Raw genomic sequence first — 19,479 nt, forward strand, 5'->3', positions numbered from 1 at the left:
AAAAATAATGAATAGCGATTGATGTTCCTAGAGACCATAAGTCATCCGATAACAAAATATTCACGTGTTCTATCTCCACGTGACAATTGTTATACAATTTTCGTCGGTTGAATGCGGGGTTACTGAAATCAAGTGACGCACCCGACTCTCCGATAAAAAACGAATCGCAACAGATACAACTTCCAGTGTTGTTAAGCGATATTTGAAGTTGATCAACATTGCCAATATTTCACAAGAATTACCATAATTTTGTAAACAAATTCCAAGTACGCAATGTTTTCCGGAAACCTAATGCACGGAGAACATAAATGAAATCTAATCATTTAGTCCCTTTAACAAACACAATAGATAATACCGACATTCAAAACTCAAAATCAATCTAAGGAATCCATAATAAGAACAAAAGTATAGATTTTGACGGAAACTGTTGGAATACAATCAGAATAAAACCAGTACCTGTGATGATGAAATAATTTTCCTGCTCGAGCATGAAATCTGTTTTTAACCAAACTCCCTATAAACTCGCTTCACTCATGATGTTAACATAAAAATCATCGAAAAGAATTTTATTTAAAGTCTTACCAAAGTTTCTTCGAATCAATGAAAAAGTGTTAATTCATGTATAAGATTTATCACCAAAATCATTTAAGCGTGCGCTCTAATTATGTATTGAGCCTGGAAAGGGTTTTAAGGAATACGACCAGGTGATTCAGAAAGGTAACATTCTTCCGTTTCATCGACGACAACAGCCGTGGAAATCTAGGTCACGACAACACCCGCCATACAAATCTAGGTCACGACGACACCCGCCATACAAATCTAGGTCACGACGACACCCGCCGTGGGAATCTAGTCAGATTCGGGTTATTTAACATTTTCTAGAACAAGCACAGTGACTATAGAGTCGGTAGATATATCAACAGACATCGAACAAAAATAGCAAAAGGGATTATGATACTTCGAAAGAATCAGGATGTCAATCTATGTTTCCTTGTTGTCTTTTTAAACTGTGATAATGTTTATTTTTTTCTAATGGTGCAAATAGCAGGGATAATTTTACAAAGGTCTTTGACTACGCTGTCCATTATGGCCATTTGATGATGTATCTGTACATACTGTAAGCATACAGAATAACGTCGATTGTTACAATACAGTACCGATATCACTCACCTGTCGTTATCATAATCATATATAAACATGCATTCCTAATGACCATTGTGGTCAGCTTGTATGTTTTCTCCATTGACCTATGACGCATCGATTGTTTCCTCATACTTTAGTGAGATGGACACAGTCGATTGGCTATGTTTATAGTGGACACGCCTTGTAAACAAACCAAACAAAAACAATAAAGTCACTGGTCAGTATAAAAGACCTGACCACGAAGAAATCGGAGCATATTCATTTAGCAAAATAATCAACTAACAGATTGCAGAAAAGGTTTGTATATTTTCATTTTTTATTTCAAGACTAAAGTAACTTTGATTTTGTGGCTCACATGAAGAATTTAATTTAGTACTATTTCTATATTTCAATAACTATGTCAAAATAATTAATCGTGCATACATGTAATACTATGTCAGTGATAAAACGGCACTGATTAAAGACAATATATATTTCCCGAACAACGTACGTGTAGGTCTCTTGTGCGTTGCAAATGTAAACTGTGTATTGACAAAAATCTCAAAATAACGTTAATCAAAGTTTTTGTCCGTGAAAGCAAGTGCCTCCAGCGACTAACAGAAAATGTCTCGGCACATACATGTTTGCCTTCGATCTTTAAGTACAATGTACTTGACGCTACGCTTTAGGTGTTAACGTACTCTCGTCTTGAACGCAAATCCACGTCACTCATTAAGCAAGTTCCAAACTGGTTTTTATCAGCCTTGTCCCTAGCCGTCTTCGTATCCACGGTCAGCGAATTTGTAAAACTAATCGAATAATACATGTAGTCAATTTGCGAAATATGAATTATCGGGTGACCTTTATAAGTTGCGCCATCTCTCGATTAAACATTCTGATAGCTATTGTGGTAACTAGGGTGAAAAAGTAACAGGAATTGTTATTTTCAACATTTTTAGCAACATAAAGGTTACAGGTTCGTCATGTAAAAAATCTTGAGCTTTTGACTGTTTAGTTCGCTAAATTCCACGTTGAGATCGGTATTAATTATCCACAGGATATTTGACATTTCGGTCTCTCATAATATTGAATAATTCTTCAATAGGTAAATACTTTTGCTTCAAAAAAACTTAACGATGGGGAACTAGGTGGCATCAGTGAGTACTGTATGTATTTATCCGTTCCTGATTGAGGCTGTGTTAGTGTAGAATTGTACTTTGAAGTTCGTGTTCTGTGGTAGCATTTTTATATTGCAGCCTAAAGCTATATACTTTGTTCCAAGAGTTATAAAATGTCAAGTGTTCTAAAATGACTATACACATGATATCTAGACTAAAAATGATATACGTATGATATCAAAACTTAAAATGCCATACGTATAATATTTAAACTAAAATGATTTTACGTATATCTAGACTAAAATTGTTATATGTATGATATCTGGACTAAAATGGCTATAAGAATGATATCTAGACTTAAATGGATATACATACAATATCTAAACTGAACCGGCTATCAGTATGATATCTAGACTAAAATGGCTATACATATAGTATCTAGACTAAAAAAGCCATACGTTTAATAACTTTACTAAAATGGTTTTACGAATATGTAGACTAAAATGTCTATACGTATAATACCTAGACTACAATGTCTATACGTATGATACCTAGACTACAATGGCTATACGTATAATACCTAGACTACAATGGCTATACGTATAATACCTAGACTACAATGGCTATACGTATAATACCTAGACTACAATGGCTATACGTATAATACCTAGACTACAATGGCTATACGTATAATACCTAGACTACAATGGCTATACGTATAATACCTAGACTACAATGGCTATACGTATACAAATTAGACTAAAATGGCTAAACGTATGATATCTAGACTAAAATGGCTATACGTATGATATCTAAACTTAAATGGTTGTACGAGTATCTAGACTACAATGGCTATACGTTTGATATATAGACCAAAATGACTATACGTGTGATAGCTAAACTAAAATTGATATACGAATAATATGTACCTTAAAATGGCTAAACGTATGACATCTAAACTAAAATGGCTAAACGTATGATATCCCGACTAAAACTGCCATACGTATAATATCTAAACTAAAATGGTTTTACGTTTATCTAGAATATTCAGACTAAAATGCTATACGCATACTATCTAGTTTAAAATTGACTATACGTTAAACATCTAGTTTAAAATGGATATACGTAAAATATCTAGAATTAAATGGGTATACGTATAATGTCTGGACTGAAATGACTATACATGTATTATCTACACTAAATTGGCTATATGTATAGTATCCAGACTGAAATGGCTATTGTGTATTATCTACACTAAATTGGCTATATATATAGTATCCAGACTGAAATGGCTATACGTGTATTATCTACACTAAATATTGGCTATATGTATAGTATCCAGACTGAAATGGCTATACGTGTATTATCTACACTAAATTGGCTATATGTATAGTATCCAGACTAAAATGGCTATACGTATATTATCTACACTAAATTGGCTATATGTATAGTATCCAGACTAAAATGGCTATACGTGTATTATCTACACTAAATTGGCTATATATATAGTATCCAGACTAAAATGGCTATACGTGTATTATCTAAATTGGCTATATGTATAGTATCCAGACTAAAATGGCTATACGTGTATTATCTACACTAAATTGGCTATATGTATAGTATCCAGACTAAAATGGCTATACGTGTATTATCTACACTAAATTGGCTATATGTATAGTATCCAGACTAAAATGGCTATACGTGTATTATCTACACTAAATATTGGCTATATGTATAGTATCCAGACTGAAATGGCTATACGTGTATTATCTACACTAAATTGGCTATATGTATAGTATCCAGACTGAAATGGCTATACGTGTATTATCTACACTAAATTGGCTATATGTATAGTATCCAGACTAAAATGGCTATACGTGTATTATCTACACTAAAGTGGCTATATGTATAGTATCCAGACTGAAATGGCTATACGTGTATTATCTACACTAAATATTGGCTATATGTATAGTATCCAGACTAAAATGGCTATACGTGTATTATCTACACTAAATTGGCTATATGTATAGTATCCAGACTAAAATGGCTATACGTGTATTATCTACACTAAATTGGCTATATGTATAGTATCCAGACTGAAATGGCTATACGTATATTATCTACACTAAATTGGCTATATGTATAGTATCCAGACTAAAATGGCTATACGTGTATTATCTACACTAAATATTGGCTATATGTATAGTATCCAGACTAAAATGGCTATACATGTATTATCTACACTAAATTGGCTATATGTATAGTATCCAGACTAAAATGGCTATACATGTATTATCTACACTAAATTGGCTATATGTATAGTATCCAGACTAAAATGGCTATACGTGTATTATCTACACTAAATTGGCTATATGTATAGTATCCAGACTAAAATGGCTATACGTATATTATCTACACTAAATTGGCTATATGTATAGTATCCAGACTAAAATGGCTATACGTGTATTATCTACACTAAATTGGCTATATGTATAGTATCCAGACTAAAATGGCTATGCGTATGATATCTAGACTAAAATTGTTATAAGCATAATATCTAGAGTATATTTATCATCCTGTATACGCTGTTGTGTTCCAAGAAAGCTATTTAAAAATATGTCTCTTACTTTAACTGTTCCTTACGATCACAAAACAAGATTTACCATTCTAAAATCGTTTCTTTGCGTTGGTTCGTTTTACAGAAATCATGAAGCTCATTATTGCTGTGCTAGTATTTATTTGCCTGAATGGAGTGGTGCTAAGTCAGGGAAATTTCGGCTCCTTTCTTGTCGGAGGTCTGCTCGGTTCCGCTCTTGGTAGACGTAGGGGTGGATTTCACGGGGGCTATTATCCGAGGCCATACTACGGCGGGTATGGTAGATGGGGACGAGGACACTGGGGCCGTGGACGCTATTGTAAGTAGATCATTATTTACACGATATCGAATTCAAATGAGATCGGTTTCAAACGATGTAGACTTCAAACGATATCAATTTCAAACGATCAAACGGGGGAAATTTGGAAACTTTATGCTACAACAATACCTGTCTTTTCTAGTCTTAATAAAGATGTGACAGGTAGATATCTCATTAGGTTATAATGGTAACTGCCGTACATGTCTAAGATTTCAAACAATTAATTCAATTTATTTTTATAGTTGTCAACATCTGATATACAAAACCAATAAACACCAATCTAGTGTCTTTACAGATGGATGTATTAGATATTATGATAAGGGAGCCGTGACAAAATTATTGGTACATCTTGATATTTTAATATGTCAATGATGGATGGATTTAGGGTCATGTACTTATGTATCTCAGTAAAGTCGAAGTGGTGGTCCTGATCCTGCCTCAACTGGCCTCTCGATCTCTCTAAAGGTTTTGGTGATCAGTCAATATATGAGTTACATCAGTAGCTTTGTGATATAACTCAACAATATATATTGTATCTTATTAACACATAGCGGATACCCCTTAATTAATACATTAGACCTGGATATTTTCTGTTTTGTCTTATCTATAGTCCTATTCAGTTGTACCCTCTTGGGCGTTTCTCTCCTATGGACAGTGATATGACAATTGGATTGCATTTATACACATTATTCTTAAACTGCTGTAGGATGTCCGTTTGAATATCAATTTTGTAGTTTGCTCTAATATCATATGGTACAAAACCTTTATTTTGTATCATTACTGTTGTCACGTATTACCTTTAATTGTTCGATCATTGGTCTCGGCGATTACATGACAAATTTCTGGACAATTGCGCTGTAATCATTATCTAAGTAACTATTCGTAATTAATTGTTATGTAAGGCAAAATATACCATTATTCAAAATCATCTTCACAACAACATCATTTTTCTTTACAGATGGATAGAACCCGCTGAAGCCGCAAATCAATTACACCTTAATCATTTAACATTGTACAATAAAAGTAACATAGCATTTCAAAAGTATGTGCTGGTAATCAAAAAAGTTTTATTGTATCAATATATATATATGTGTGTGTAGATAATAAAAATATCTTAACGATTTTCTTTTTGTCATCTTGTTTCTTGCGATTATAACATCAACAAACCACAAACGGAAAGAAAATATATATAAACTGTGGCTTTGAGTGCTATAAGGAATGGGACCAAAGTCAACCAATGAATGGTATTAAGGCCAAGCTTTGAATGGTATTACGGTCAAGTAATGAATAGAATCAGGGTCACGAAATACACTTATTTTTGTCCTATCTACAGCAATAGACTATAAATGAACACAAGTACTAGGTGTTCCCATTGTATAGACCTGGTCACTGTTAATAACATACCAATAATAGGTGTTACTATTGTATAGACCTGGTCACTGTTAATAATATACCAGTACTAGATGTTACCCTTTTATAGACCTCATCACTGTTAATAATATACCATTACTAGATGTTACCATTTTATAGACCTCATCACTGTTAATAATATACCAGTACTAGATGTTACCATTGTATAGACCTGATCACTGTTAATAACATACCAATAATAGGTGTTACTATTGTATAGACCTGGTCACTGTTAATAATATACCAGTACTAGATGTTACCATTGTATAGACCTGATCACTGTTAATAACATACCAATAATAGGTGTTACTATTGTATAGACCTCATCACTGTTAATAATATACCAGTACTAGATGTTACCATTTTATAGACCCCATCACTGTTAATAATATACCAGTCCTAAGTGTTACCATTTTATAGAACTGATCGCCGTAAGGAACATATCGATACTAAGTTCTGCCTTCTTATAACCTGATCACCGTACTGCAAAATAGCTTGTTTTTAATTTTATCGTTTAAAGATTAACTTGTTTGCTTGTGTCTCTTTTGGAGTAAGGGTCATATTAGCATGATGACATCGCATATTGTATACCAATGAAATACACCATGAACTGTGCAGTTCTGACGAGTTATATTTAGAGAAATTTTTCAAATTACTGAACACTTTTTATTCATTACTTTTGGCTAATTTTAGTATCACCAACAATCTAAAAAGATATAGAAATCAAGCTACTTTATAACTGTCAAATATGTCCATTGTTTTGTTAAACCTGTTATGCTTTCTAGCGATATCTTCAAAGCGTAAATACCATGTGCTTTGTCATATTGATGTATATTCCCCGATCATTCCTCAGGTTTCAGTAACCAATTAACAGTTTGATTCCTACCTTTTTTTACACTTAATTAAGTTTCAAGACAATATGCTCATTGTCAGTCACAGATAATGGATGTGTGTATAAGAAAAGAGGACCTCGTTTACATTATGTACTTTAAGACGTTTCACAATGACTACTAATTACGGCTTGAATAATCACAATAATCATTATGACAATGCTTTAAATAAACTACTTTGATCAAACAACTTTCTTAATCAAAATCATGAGCAGTCAAACGTTTCCCTCTATTGGACGCTAGAAGAAAGAATATCTTCCAGGCATTTTTCTCCGGTGATTTTATTTCAATACATGGAACACAGTGTTAACAGTGATTACCTAATCATAATATTATAAGCCCGATCATTTAAATTTCCACATTGTTAATCTTCCATTTTCATATAGTAACACTCCTGCTTCCTCTATCCGCAATTATAACATTTCCCAGTTGATTCGATATTCAAGGATTTGTTCCCATTATCAGATCTCTGTGACAAATGTCTAAAACCACTACACAACATTTCGAGAGATTCGGGTTGCTAAAGATCATGGGAAAGGCCTTGTTCGATATTAAATTAAGTCGGTCGTGTTGAATGATCGTTGATATGCCTCGTTGATTGTCAACACTCTAATTTTAAGTAAGAGAATGTAACACAACCTGAACTTACTCAGACTGCATAGCTGGTGTTGTTGATGAAATAGAAGACTTTTATTCTTTCGGGACGTTTTCAAGGGTCTTCATACAGATATATCGATATTTGTTTGTTTTTGTCGATTTTGAGTTAGAGTCATGATTTTATCTTAATATCGGTACTCACAAATTCATTTGTAGCATTTATGCTGGAAACAAAATTGAAATAAGGTAATGTAATTTACAACAAGTAATCTGTTACCATATTTATAGCTTTTGGAAATATTTGTCCTAATTTATCCCGTAACTACTGTCGTTTTAGAACTAATTTGGCACGTGATACAATTAGTAATAGTATATCTTTGTTTTTGTCTACACGCCGCGGTATGTAGCCACTTTCAAAGCTTCTGGTTGGTCGTTTCCCCAAGAAATCTGATTGGCTAACCTCAGGCCTTTGACTACGGACTACTTTTACACTCTCGCTAAATCTTTTGTTTCGTCTGTAATTCCAAACATCAACCCTGAACACGTTATGTGGATTTACCTGCGTTTAACTTTGGCATGGCTGGGTAGAAGGGTGTCCTCGAGAAAAGGTCGATTAATCTTGAGTTTGCGTCGTTTGTAAAATAGACTAAGCACGAAAGTGAGATATCGCATTGCTGTCATTGCGAACCAGATCTAAAGCTGGTGTCATTGCGAACCACATTAAAGCTTGTGTCTTTCTAAATTTGAAACTCAACAAACTCGATCTGTATAAACACGATTAACATCTGTCAGTTGCTAGGGAACCTCTATTTATCCATTATTTATTCCATTCCATCGCAATAATATGTAGCTATGTTTTACTCTTTTAAAAAACGTTACGAAACAAGCAAATATCACAAGAAAAAGGAGAGAAATATTTCAAAATATTATGGAAACCTTTGACTACGTAAATTATGTTCACTACATTAAAGTCTTTTGCTTCGTGGGTTTGAAGTTTCATTGTACACAACAATAAATGTAATGTTTGTTTCACTGAAGGCAATCTACTGAAGGTCTGGATTTGTTTTAAAATAGATGTATCAATTTCCTGGGAATTTATTCTTTCATGAATAATAACTGGAATGGAACCTCTCGAAAACAATAAGCCTTGATGTATATTCCTCTGCGGTATGAATCGTAAACATGTCTATTCGGAATGATATTATATCATTTGTTTTTATTCAGCACTTTGTGACCCCCCTTAAATAATTGTTCACTCGGTCATACCATCCTTCATTTTCGGTTCAGTCCGTAAGTGCACGCTCGATTTGGTTTAATGTATAGTATTACAGTAAGCAGGATACCGATCCCATTTAGTAGGGAACATGATAAAATCCTCATACACCTGTTCAATAATGTTATTTTAGTATAAAGTAAAATAGACGTCGTAATCAATGCATTATCACCATAAATCAATTAAGTATTAACATTTGAAAGAGCAAGAAATAACTCTACTTCGTATAATGTGGAATTAGATAATTCCTATTTTACAGAGATACTCATTAATGATAGTAAAGGAAAATGGAATAAAAAGTTATAAGAGCTAAGGCGATCCTAAGCTAGTAGACAAAGATTGGTGCGATCTCGAGCAAAAGTGTAAGTTGCTAGAGTATCTATGTAAATTCGTGATTAACGGATGGACTCCCAGCAGGCACTGACTAGAATTTAATTAGCTGAACAGCCAACAACACTTCAATTACCAAAACGAAAATACAAACAAGAGGGATTTATGCATGAAGGTGACTTAGAGGGGCGAGTCTCGGCAAACGTATATGAATGTATGTACTAAAACCTGTGAAAACCTGTCTCGGCAAACGTATATGAATGTATGTACTAAAACCTGTTAAATGCTTGCAAAAGATAATTACAAAAAACAACAACGTGTAATATATACATATAAATAATGAATGGGAGTTAAAATTCACCGAATTAAAGTCAAGCTCATTCGAAAAGCAAGTAAGTATCACAGCAAGAAATTTGGAACTGATTAAGAGATTTTCCAGCGAGTCGGCTGCTCTAAAATGAGACAGGGAGGTTGCTTTATCCAAAGCTCAGACCTGCTGGCCGGTGTTGTCTCACCTATAAGACCTTATATAAATCTATCCTGATCAAGGTACACAACAAAACCAAACAAAAAACCCATAAAAATGCATACATCGAAATCCAGTATCACACCAGACAAACAACAGGTACACACTTAAACCCGAACAAGTAATTCAAGCTGGAGGAGGGACGGATGGCAAAAAATAACAAGAGGTCCATGGGCCTTCACGGTCATTTGACTCTAAATACCATTCTACTATTGTAGTATACATACTCTGTAGCAAGAAAAGTGGCACTGTTAGCCATGGCAAAAAAAACCCCACTTTATTGACTCACTTTCCTTAACATCCTCACCAATTTTCAGGTCAGTGGCACCAGTACCACTGGCGAAGAAATTTAGAATGCTTTTTTCAAGATGGCTGCTATGGTGGCTATCTTGGATTTGTGACTGACCCGAAAAATAACAACACTTGGTAAAGACCATCACAGGATCATTTCAGGTAAGTTAGAGCTGAATCCCAGTGGTGGAACTCGAGAAAAAGTTTGAAAAAGGTGTCATTCAGAAAAACTATGATTTTGCAATCAGGTTACGAAATGGCCGGCGTGGCTGCCATGTCAAAGATCCTTAACATCCTTACCAATTTCCAGCTCAATGGCACCAGTGCAACTGAAGAAGTTTCTCAAACTGGCTGTCATGGCGGGATTCAGCTCAATCCCACTGTTGGAATTTGAGAAAAAGTTTGAAATGTGAAAAGTTTACACACGACGCACGGCGGACGACGACGGACGAAGCACGATGACTATAAGTTATCCTGACCCTTAGGGTCAGACGACCTAAAATATTATCGCATTTCCCCAATTATCTGTATACAAGATTTGGTTTTTATCAGAAGGAGTAAGGTTTCAAAGCGAAATTTCAGCAAATTCCTCTTTCAGGGCCCTTCGCCTATGTCCCTAGGGGTCAGACCAGCCTCATTTATACAAAAAAAAGATCGACATCCTCCACTGATTTTTATACCCAATTTGGATGAAATCCACTAAAGGATTAAGGAGAAGTAGGATTTTAAAGCAAAATTTTAGCAAAGTTTCCCTTTTAGGGCCCCGACCCTGTCTCTTGGGGTCGGACAAACCTCATTTATATTAAATATGATCGCCCTTCCCCAATGATTTTTCACACCAAAGGGCTATGGAGGAGTAGGATTTTAAAGCAAAATTCCAGCATGATTTCAGATGACCAAGAAAGCAGCTGCTGTATCCACTCTGAAAACTGATTGATCTGCTACAGCTTAAATGACCATTGATTAAATGGGTCACGTGATGAGGGAGGGTTGCTATGCTAATTCAGCATTAGAGCGACTTTGGTGTGTAGTGTACCAACACATATTTAGGTCAACCTAAACAAACATTAAGTGCATGAACTGTCGCGCTGTAGTTATATATTCGTTATAGCGTAATCTATCATCTTTTCTAGTAAGCCTAATGATTTATACCAACTATAAACACCATAGAAAGGCAGCTTTATGCTTACATATTTAGTACAATTTTGTGCATCTAATAAATTAATTCAAATTAGTTATTACGATCAGCCTTAAACCTTCAAGTAGAACAGCTGTTTTGAAAGGGAACTTTCGACGTTTCTAAGTATACCATTATGACGTTTTAAGGCACGCGCTAGACAGTTATGGTCATTAACACTTTTTTCTAATTAGTTGTTATCGTGGCAGAGATATTCAGATGTAAATATCTCGTGGTAAGCTGTTGAAGCATTATACATCATCGCTGCATTTGAGAGAGTTTTCGTTTTTTTAAACGTGTCCTTTTCCTTAGATGCAGAAATCTCGAAGGCTATCTTCTGCCAAACAAAACGATATTTAAGAATTAGAATTGCTGGTAATGAATAAATTTCTCCATCTTTGCATGTTTTACTTAAATTCCCAGAAGTGTTAATCGGTAGTATATAAATATCAAGTTATGTTTCCGTCAGAAATCCATATATGCAAGTCGTTGCCAGTATTTTCAACAAAACATGTTACAAGAAAAAATAATGCTACATATTATACAGAAATACATTCTATGCTTTGAAATTGCATATGCATACATGACCAAATTAAGAATTCTGAAATAAGCAGACATTACAATATATATGTATATAGCCCGAGTTTCCTCTGGCCCTGACACCATGTCTGATGTAGGACCAAAGCGCACTTCTTTATGAAAACGTGGAATTCTCCAACAACGTTTGGTGTCGCTAAGATTTTGGTGCAGATAAAATCAAATCGGGCGTGACACGACACCTGCCTTACATTTATGACATTAATGTTATATTTATTTTTCCCCAACACCCATTTAGTCCTATGTCGCTGTTCTATTCCGTCCGTATAGACCCTTCACTTTTGTTTTTATGCCATTTTTCAAACAACTTAGTATGCAGGTCTATTCACGCTCAGGACGCGATGGAGCGGAAAAAAACCAATACAACTTATATTTCTATATAGTCTACCGGTTATAATATGTTTTATAAGAATGGATTCTTGCATTGAGTGTAACAGGTTTGTGGGAATAATATGCTTAGTTAAACACGTTAAATTGGTCTTTTCGGTCCATTGCGTCCGATTCTGGTGGTTCGTTGGACTTTCACTTACTGTTGGCGTGTCTACATTCTGAAAATTTAAATAATCATTTTGAAGTTCGTTCATCATCGGAGAGATAATTATACATGTTCAATTATCATATTGATCATGTTCGGAGATGATTCTTCACATATGTCAAATGCCAAATATACAGCAACCAGCAGGCCATTTCTCCATCCTAAAGTTATACATACAAAGTAACATCATTTGTTGGATCTGCACATGGACGTATTTTGGCCTAAATCAACACGATATATTATACATCAAGTTATATATGGCGGCATGAACATTACCAGTCATTAGATATATATATGCAAAAATATGTATTGTATATACAATCAATCACATGAGGCCTAAAAGAAGCCTAAATCATCACAAAAATAGGACTAAACTTTGCAATCAAGACAAATATAGCATGGACACTCACAAAACACGCGCATATCTCAAGGAACTTTTTAATCCGAAATGTATTTAAGTTAATATTCCTATCACACGATATACATACAAATCGTGTCGTCAGAAAGGTTATTTTGGACTGCGGTCTTCACCAATTAAACCAAAGTATATCAATCACTGACGGTGACTACACCCTTCCTCTTTTTAACCGTTATTGATGTGTGGTGGAATATGTTAACGTATGCATCATACTTAAACCCTTTAACTGCATTTAATGCATTTGGAGAGTATAAAATGCACCTTTACTAATTAGCCTCACTTACTTACTTACATCCTGACAAGGTAGGAACGAATGCTTTACCGTATTAGAAAATATTGTATTGTTAATCTCTTTAGAGAAACATTTAATGGAATTACTTTTTACATTGTTTTATCATCATATTAATTTTCTTCATTGTTTTATTTCTATGTGACTTTTATGTTAAGAGCTAATTACAGAATAATTGTAACATCTGGGAAATACAAAATGTTTCTTCAGTAGAAATATGGGCATATTTCCCTAAATCTATAAAGAATCTAGTCAAACTTTTTGTACATATCTGTGCTCTAAATTATTTTCAAATGGTGATTAAGATTTCAAAGTGTTTAATATAAATAATGGATTCCGTATTGTTTTTGTGAAAAGATACTTTTGAATACTGTTAACGTACATAATGTAGCTGTAATCTTATTTTTGTGTTTTTCACGGGAGAAGCATTATGCTGAATTATGATTGCACAACTGCACTTTCTTTAAACTGTTTCCATATAAAATATTTGCGCAAATCTGTTAAACAAACAAAAATATATAATGCAATGTTAAAAAACAGATGTCTTAATATCAAATTTTCGGATTTTGTTTTCATAGAATCAGCAACATGAAGTTAAACAACACAGCCTGCTATATTCTCGTGATATGTCTGATTAGTAGTCAGGTGGACGCAAAATTGAAGCATCTTTTAGGAGCAGGCGCTATAGCTTATGGTGCAAGTCGTTTACTTGGACAAGGCAGAGGTCACTATGGTTTCAATAATTACGGATTTCAACAGCCTTACTTTCGTGGCTTTCACAACCCTTATCCCTATGGCAGCCCTTATCCCTATGGCAGCCCTTATCAAAGCGCGTTTGGCTTTCAACGGCCATTCGGATTTGGTGGTCCAGACCTAACGTCAATAGCTTCCATTGGTGTAGGGGCTGCACTACTTAGTAAGTATATTTTGTTCACAAATCTACAACATACATTAAAATCGATAAAAAATACCATATCTAATATATTGACTTTTGCAAACAAGAGATTAATGGTCTCCTAAGAGTTGATTAATTCTGGCGATATTACACTGTATTTCAGTGTTAAGTCATTAACATTAATTAACAGCTGCATCTATAACAAATAACATAACCTGATCAATTCACATTCAATTTGTTAAATGATGAAAAGTGTTGAATATCTTTAACATTAATCCATGCATGTGGACATTTGAACAGTAAAAGACCGTAAACATTTTCTTGGAGCTAAAATGTTAATATTTTTAAATCATAAGCTGGGACGTATATAGCAAAAAGAAACAAATATGTAATAATGGCTTCTTATAGAAGGCATATCAAAAATTTGGATTCAATCTAATGTATATTGATAGTTAGGTACGGTGTCTCAACACTACAATACATGAAATGATTCCAAGAGTTACGTTATAGAACTACCTACATTCTGCATTTAAAGTTCAAGCATTTGCGTAATATTTAACCTTTTTTCTACGTGAGAAGAGAAAATATTTTTCCAGACTCTAAAGCTTGACAGGAGTGATTTTGGCTAAAAGCCTGATTTCCTTTGGCTATTAGATTGAATAGGTTAAATTTGTCTTTAAAGATTTTGGTTAATTTTCAAAATTGATCTAGACAGACATTTCTACGGCATTCAAAAAACTGTCGATATCATCTTACAGTTGTTCACGTTCAAATAGAGATTTGATAGTTTATAGCATAAACAAACAAAAGCAGGTATTGGTTTTCAAAACGTTAGGCAAGTTTTAGGCGAAATCATTAAATAACGTTAGACTATCCTGCTTGTCGTCCCTTTGATAGGTATACAAACAAAACTTTCTTAAAAAAAATCAAATCTTCTGGAAAGAAATTATAAAGTGATATATACCGATCGCAATTGCAAACATTTTAAGTATATAAGTGACAAACAAGCAGTCAGAAATAGAAACGAGTTATCAATTTAAGTATTCATGCATATTAATATCTAGCCGATATTATTAGATTTAATGCGGATCTAAGTTGTAAGGGGGTTCTCAGTGAATGATACCTTTGTATTGATGTATTTGTTTAGAATACATTTGGGTAGTATATATAAGGGAAAGTCCTGTAATATTGGCGTGATATATAATGTATCCACATAATTATTATTATTCTCATATATATTATATTAGTCATGTTACCGTAGAGCATCACATTATGTTCATTTAAACCATATGAATTTCCAACTTTTTTTTTTTTTTTTTTTATGTTTCAAATTTTCGCAGTTCTCTCAAACGTTCAAACGATTGAAAGAATCGTAGATTGCGTTATTATTTAAAAGTTTTAATCAAATAAAAGCTATCAAGATGTTATATTGACATGAAATATACGCTGTATTCTGTTGAGATAGTAAAACTTGCATTTTATTTTTTTCAGGTGACAAAATTTTTTGAAATACGATAACCAGTGATTCATTATCCTTTCTTTAACCGTGATCCTTTACTCGTGTAATTTTCTACAAATAAAATGTGTTGCCATGTATTATGTATTCTTTACTCATTGTTCCTCTCTACACGACGGATACTTCGTTTGTGATAAAGATTTTATTTCAGGTGGAGGACACGCTGTTCTTACATGTAATCGGCAGTAAAATATATCATTCATTTATTTTATTTACATGTCATGTGTTTGCTGATTTAAAACATTCATGAAATTAATACCACCAGGTCTTTAAACAATGCAATAATTGGCCTATATGGACATGGATAGGAAATGATGTAATACTATTAAAAAAAGAGAAAGTGTTTTCCTGTCACCTCTACTTGAACGGCATCTGTCGTGGTAGTTTTCTTTCTTCACCAGCAAACACTAATCATTTATAAATGCAAATAATGATGAAGTCAGCAACTTACTGCAAATACCAAGACCAGTCCCAGTCATAATTTTAAATTAAAATACAAGGTCAATAAAACGTGAAATAAGTTATGAAGCCACGCGAAAATTACAGCATCGTCAGGCTACGTGACGTTACCTCGTGTAGCATGAATCTTATGCGTTATAGAATCATCTCGGCAGGTATATTCATTTGATATTGTTATAAATTGTGAGAATTACATCCTTGTTAACTCCAACACAATCTTTCCGTATATTTGTCTAACAATGTGAGCCGTTGAAGAAGATATCCTTCCGAACTCCTTGTGTTATGATTAGGTCATAGCGGTAGTCATGATATAACTGTAAACATATTTTTATCAAAAGGTAAGTTTTGTACTTACATTTCAGAGCAATTCCTAAAATACTTACAGAATGACGAAACCGTATTTTAACTTAACATCGATAAAACGAGGGGAAAACATAAACAAACATTCTAGAAATACATGGATACCCTGAAAGTGTACAATATTGTAATCAAATCGACAGTGTACAAGGCCAAGCTTTGTACTCATAATAAATTGTAAAGATTAAGATTTGAATAATTTTACAAGAATGTGTTTGTGAGTCAAACAGCATGAGTTAAATTCCAAAATCTTATTTTATTGCCCGATCCGGAAAAGGCGTCTTCATCAGAAAATATACACGGCTGAACATCTATAGTAACTGAATAGACAATTACTTTGTAGACACATGCGACCACTATGGATAATTATAAACATGCCTCATGCTGATAATCGGTGTTGTCATGACTTAGTATGTGAGTGTGTTTATTGTATTGTGTTCGTATGTAACAGAGATTGCCAAATGTATGAAACACTGAGACTGTAGAGCAAAAATAGTTCATGTACAATAGTACAATTATCGATAAAGATACATGCAGAAAAAAATAGACGTGAACAGTGCTGCACAATCATCGAAAACCAGTGTAGATATTGATTTGAAGATATCTTTGTCTCTTTGAATAGACAAATGGCTAGTGTAGTGTATATACACTGTGGTGATAAATGTATGAGATTGCAGTCAAGACGACAGGTCTCTTTTGTCTAAACCTTAACATATCAAGATGGGAGGTGAAAACCTCAAGGAAAACAAAAGAAATACCACAAAGACAAAGAATAGGATGGAAGAGCAAGTAGTTCTCTTGTACATAAAAGGATTATTCAAGCCATTCAGAGGATTTGTCGTTGCCATGGCATCGCAACAACCAGCAACATTTTCAAGAGCAGGTGAAGGAAGCCATCTGGGATACGACGCAGAAGATACGTTCTAAACCGGGACGAGGAGGCAATAGACTCTCGCTATCTAGGACCAGACTATAAATAAAGTTAGCCAAATCGACTTGTACTCTTTATCAATTTGACATAACATGAAATTATTGACAAAAGACCTATCGATCGGAATACAATCTCTTACACTGTACACCTACGCTACTGTACTGGTCATTTATTTAATCAAAGTGCTATTTAATAAATATTACGCTAAAATCCAATATCGTATGTGATATACCGAAATTATTTCAAAATCCACCTACCTGAAGAGAATGGCTAATAATTAATGTAAGTTGCCTTGATAAAGGTGAAGGTCACGGGTAACAATAATAAGTTTTCATCATCTTGACTTGTACATCTTGTTTAGTGACAGCATGCATTATTAGAGGAAGATTGTTGTAAATGACTAACTTCAAGTTACGTATATGATCATTATGAGATTGCTAAATATTTCATTTGTGAATTTATGGCATTCAAAATGTAATGAAGAGGTCATTATCAAAACACATGGTGAATACAGCAAAAGTCACGGTCTTTTAAACTAGTAAATATTATGTTACGTATATGATATATCAAAATCAAAAATAAGTCAAGCAGAATCGACAAAAAATGGAAACAAACGAAAGAATCCATAGTTGATATCTGCTATGTAGCCAATGTACAGTCTGATTAGGTCAAGTTTTGGGAAAGCCCGCGCCTCATATAGTGATGATCCAAATATAGTATAGTTTTGCGCCCTCTGGCAGAAACGGGGTTAGTTATCAACAAATTCACGTGATTGAGGAACGGAGGTAGGACACGGTAGATCTGATTTCACATATTCTTTGGATTTTGATTATATCTTTTACTATTATAACTTATCAGTTTAATCTATATGACGTGTATATATTATTAGTATGTATTGTATATTTTCGAGTCCGTTGACGAGGATGGTACAAATCCTGTATTATAATGTATTTGACGTAACCTAATAATCCAATGAGTACAAGACTTGACTCAAATTCCCGTCCCACAGTCGTTACGAATGGTATAATCACATTTATGTATCTAAACAATAACATGAAACAGATAAACCTACATGATGATCGAATAAGGCCACCCTCACAGAAGGTGACGAAACATCAATTATTTACCTGATCAAATACATTAATACATTATACATGTAGTATTACATAGCATATATAAAATGATATAAAATATTAATTTAATCAACCTATAATAACAAACCAACGAGGGGTTATCAAATCACTACACTTACATTGATAATTTCTTCCTCACAGCCTTGTCTGAAATGTGTGGTAGATATAATAAATCATAGGTTTGTTTGTGCCTAACTTTTTAATATCAGTCCTTGTGAATGTCAGATATTGATATGTTATGAAGATCTGTAAACTAAGGAACTCTTCATGACTTTATATAAACATACAACTTGCACACTATTTCTACAATGAGATATATATACTATGTATATTTTGTTATGTTTCCTGAAATGAGGATGGTCCACATAACTTAAACAAACATTCGGCAGTCTATATCAAGAAGGTCCTGGCATTACGTCCAAGTGGCAATGAAAACAGTTAAGCTAAATAGATTTCAATGTTAATATTTTGCAACAAGAGATGCACATCAGAGAAGTATATCAAATGTTTCGAATGCCTGATAATTCAGTTCAATCATACATTCGTATGAAAGTACCCTTATCTACACACGCTTTCGATTACCTTGACTGACTACTTGCATTTAGTGAATGGGCCGCAATGGCCTAGTATTAAGGTATCCCGGCACTTTATCACTAGCCCTCCACCTCTGTGTTGTCATTGTTCAAAACCTACGTGGGGC

At 33.9% G+C, this 19,479-nt stretch overlaps 2 long non-coding RNA genes across 2 annotated transcripts; both read left to right on the plus strand.

Annotated features, from left to right (window-relative positions):
* The first annotated feature begins 1,313 nt into the window (after positions 1-1,313).
* Positions 1,314-6,278, plus strand: LOC117324366. The gene is made up of 3 exons (XR_004531968.1): positions 1,314-1,440; positions 4,943-5,155; positions 6,114-6,278. It is a non-coding gene; the product is annotated as an uncharacterized LOC117324366 (long non-coding RNA).
* Positions 6,279-13,411: 7,133 nt separating this feature from the next.
* On the plus strand, positions 13,412-15,979 carry LOC117324367. The gene is made up of 3 exons (XR_004531969.1): positions 13,412-13,502; positions 14,067-14,404; positions 15,875-15,979. It is a non-coding gene; the product is annotated as an uncharacterized LOC117324367 (long non-coding RNA).
* Positions 15,980-19,479: the final 3,500 nt, after the last annotated feature.

Source organism: Pecten maximus, chromosome 3 (genome assembly GCF_902652985.1).
Source record: "Pecten maximus chromosome 3, xPecMax1.1, whole genome shotgun sequence".
NCBI lineage: Eukaryota > Metazoa > Mollusca > Bivalvia > Pectinida > Pectinidae > Pecten > Pecten maximus.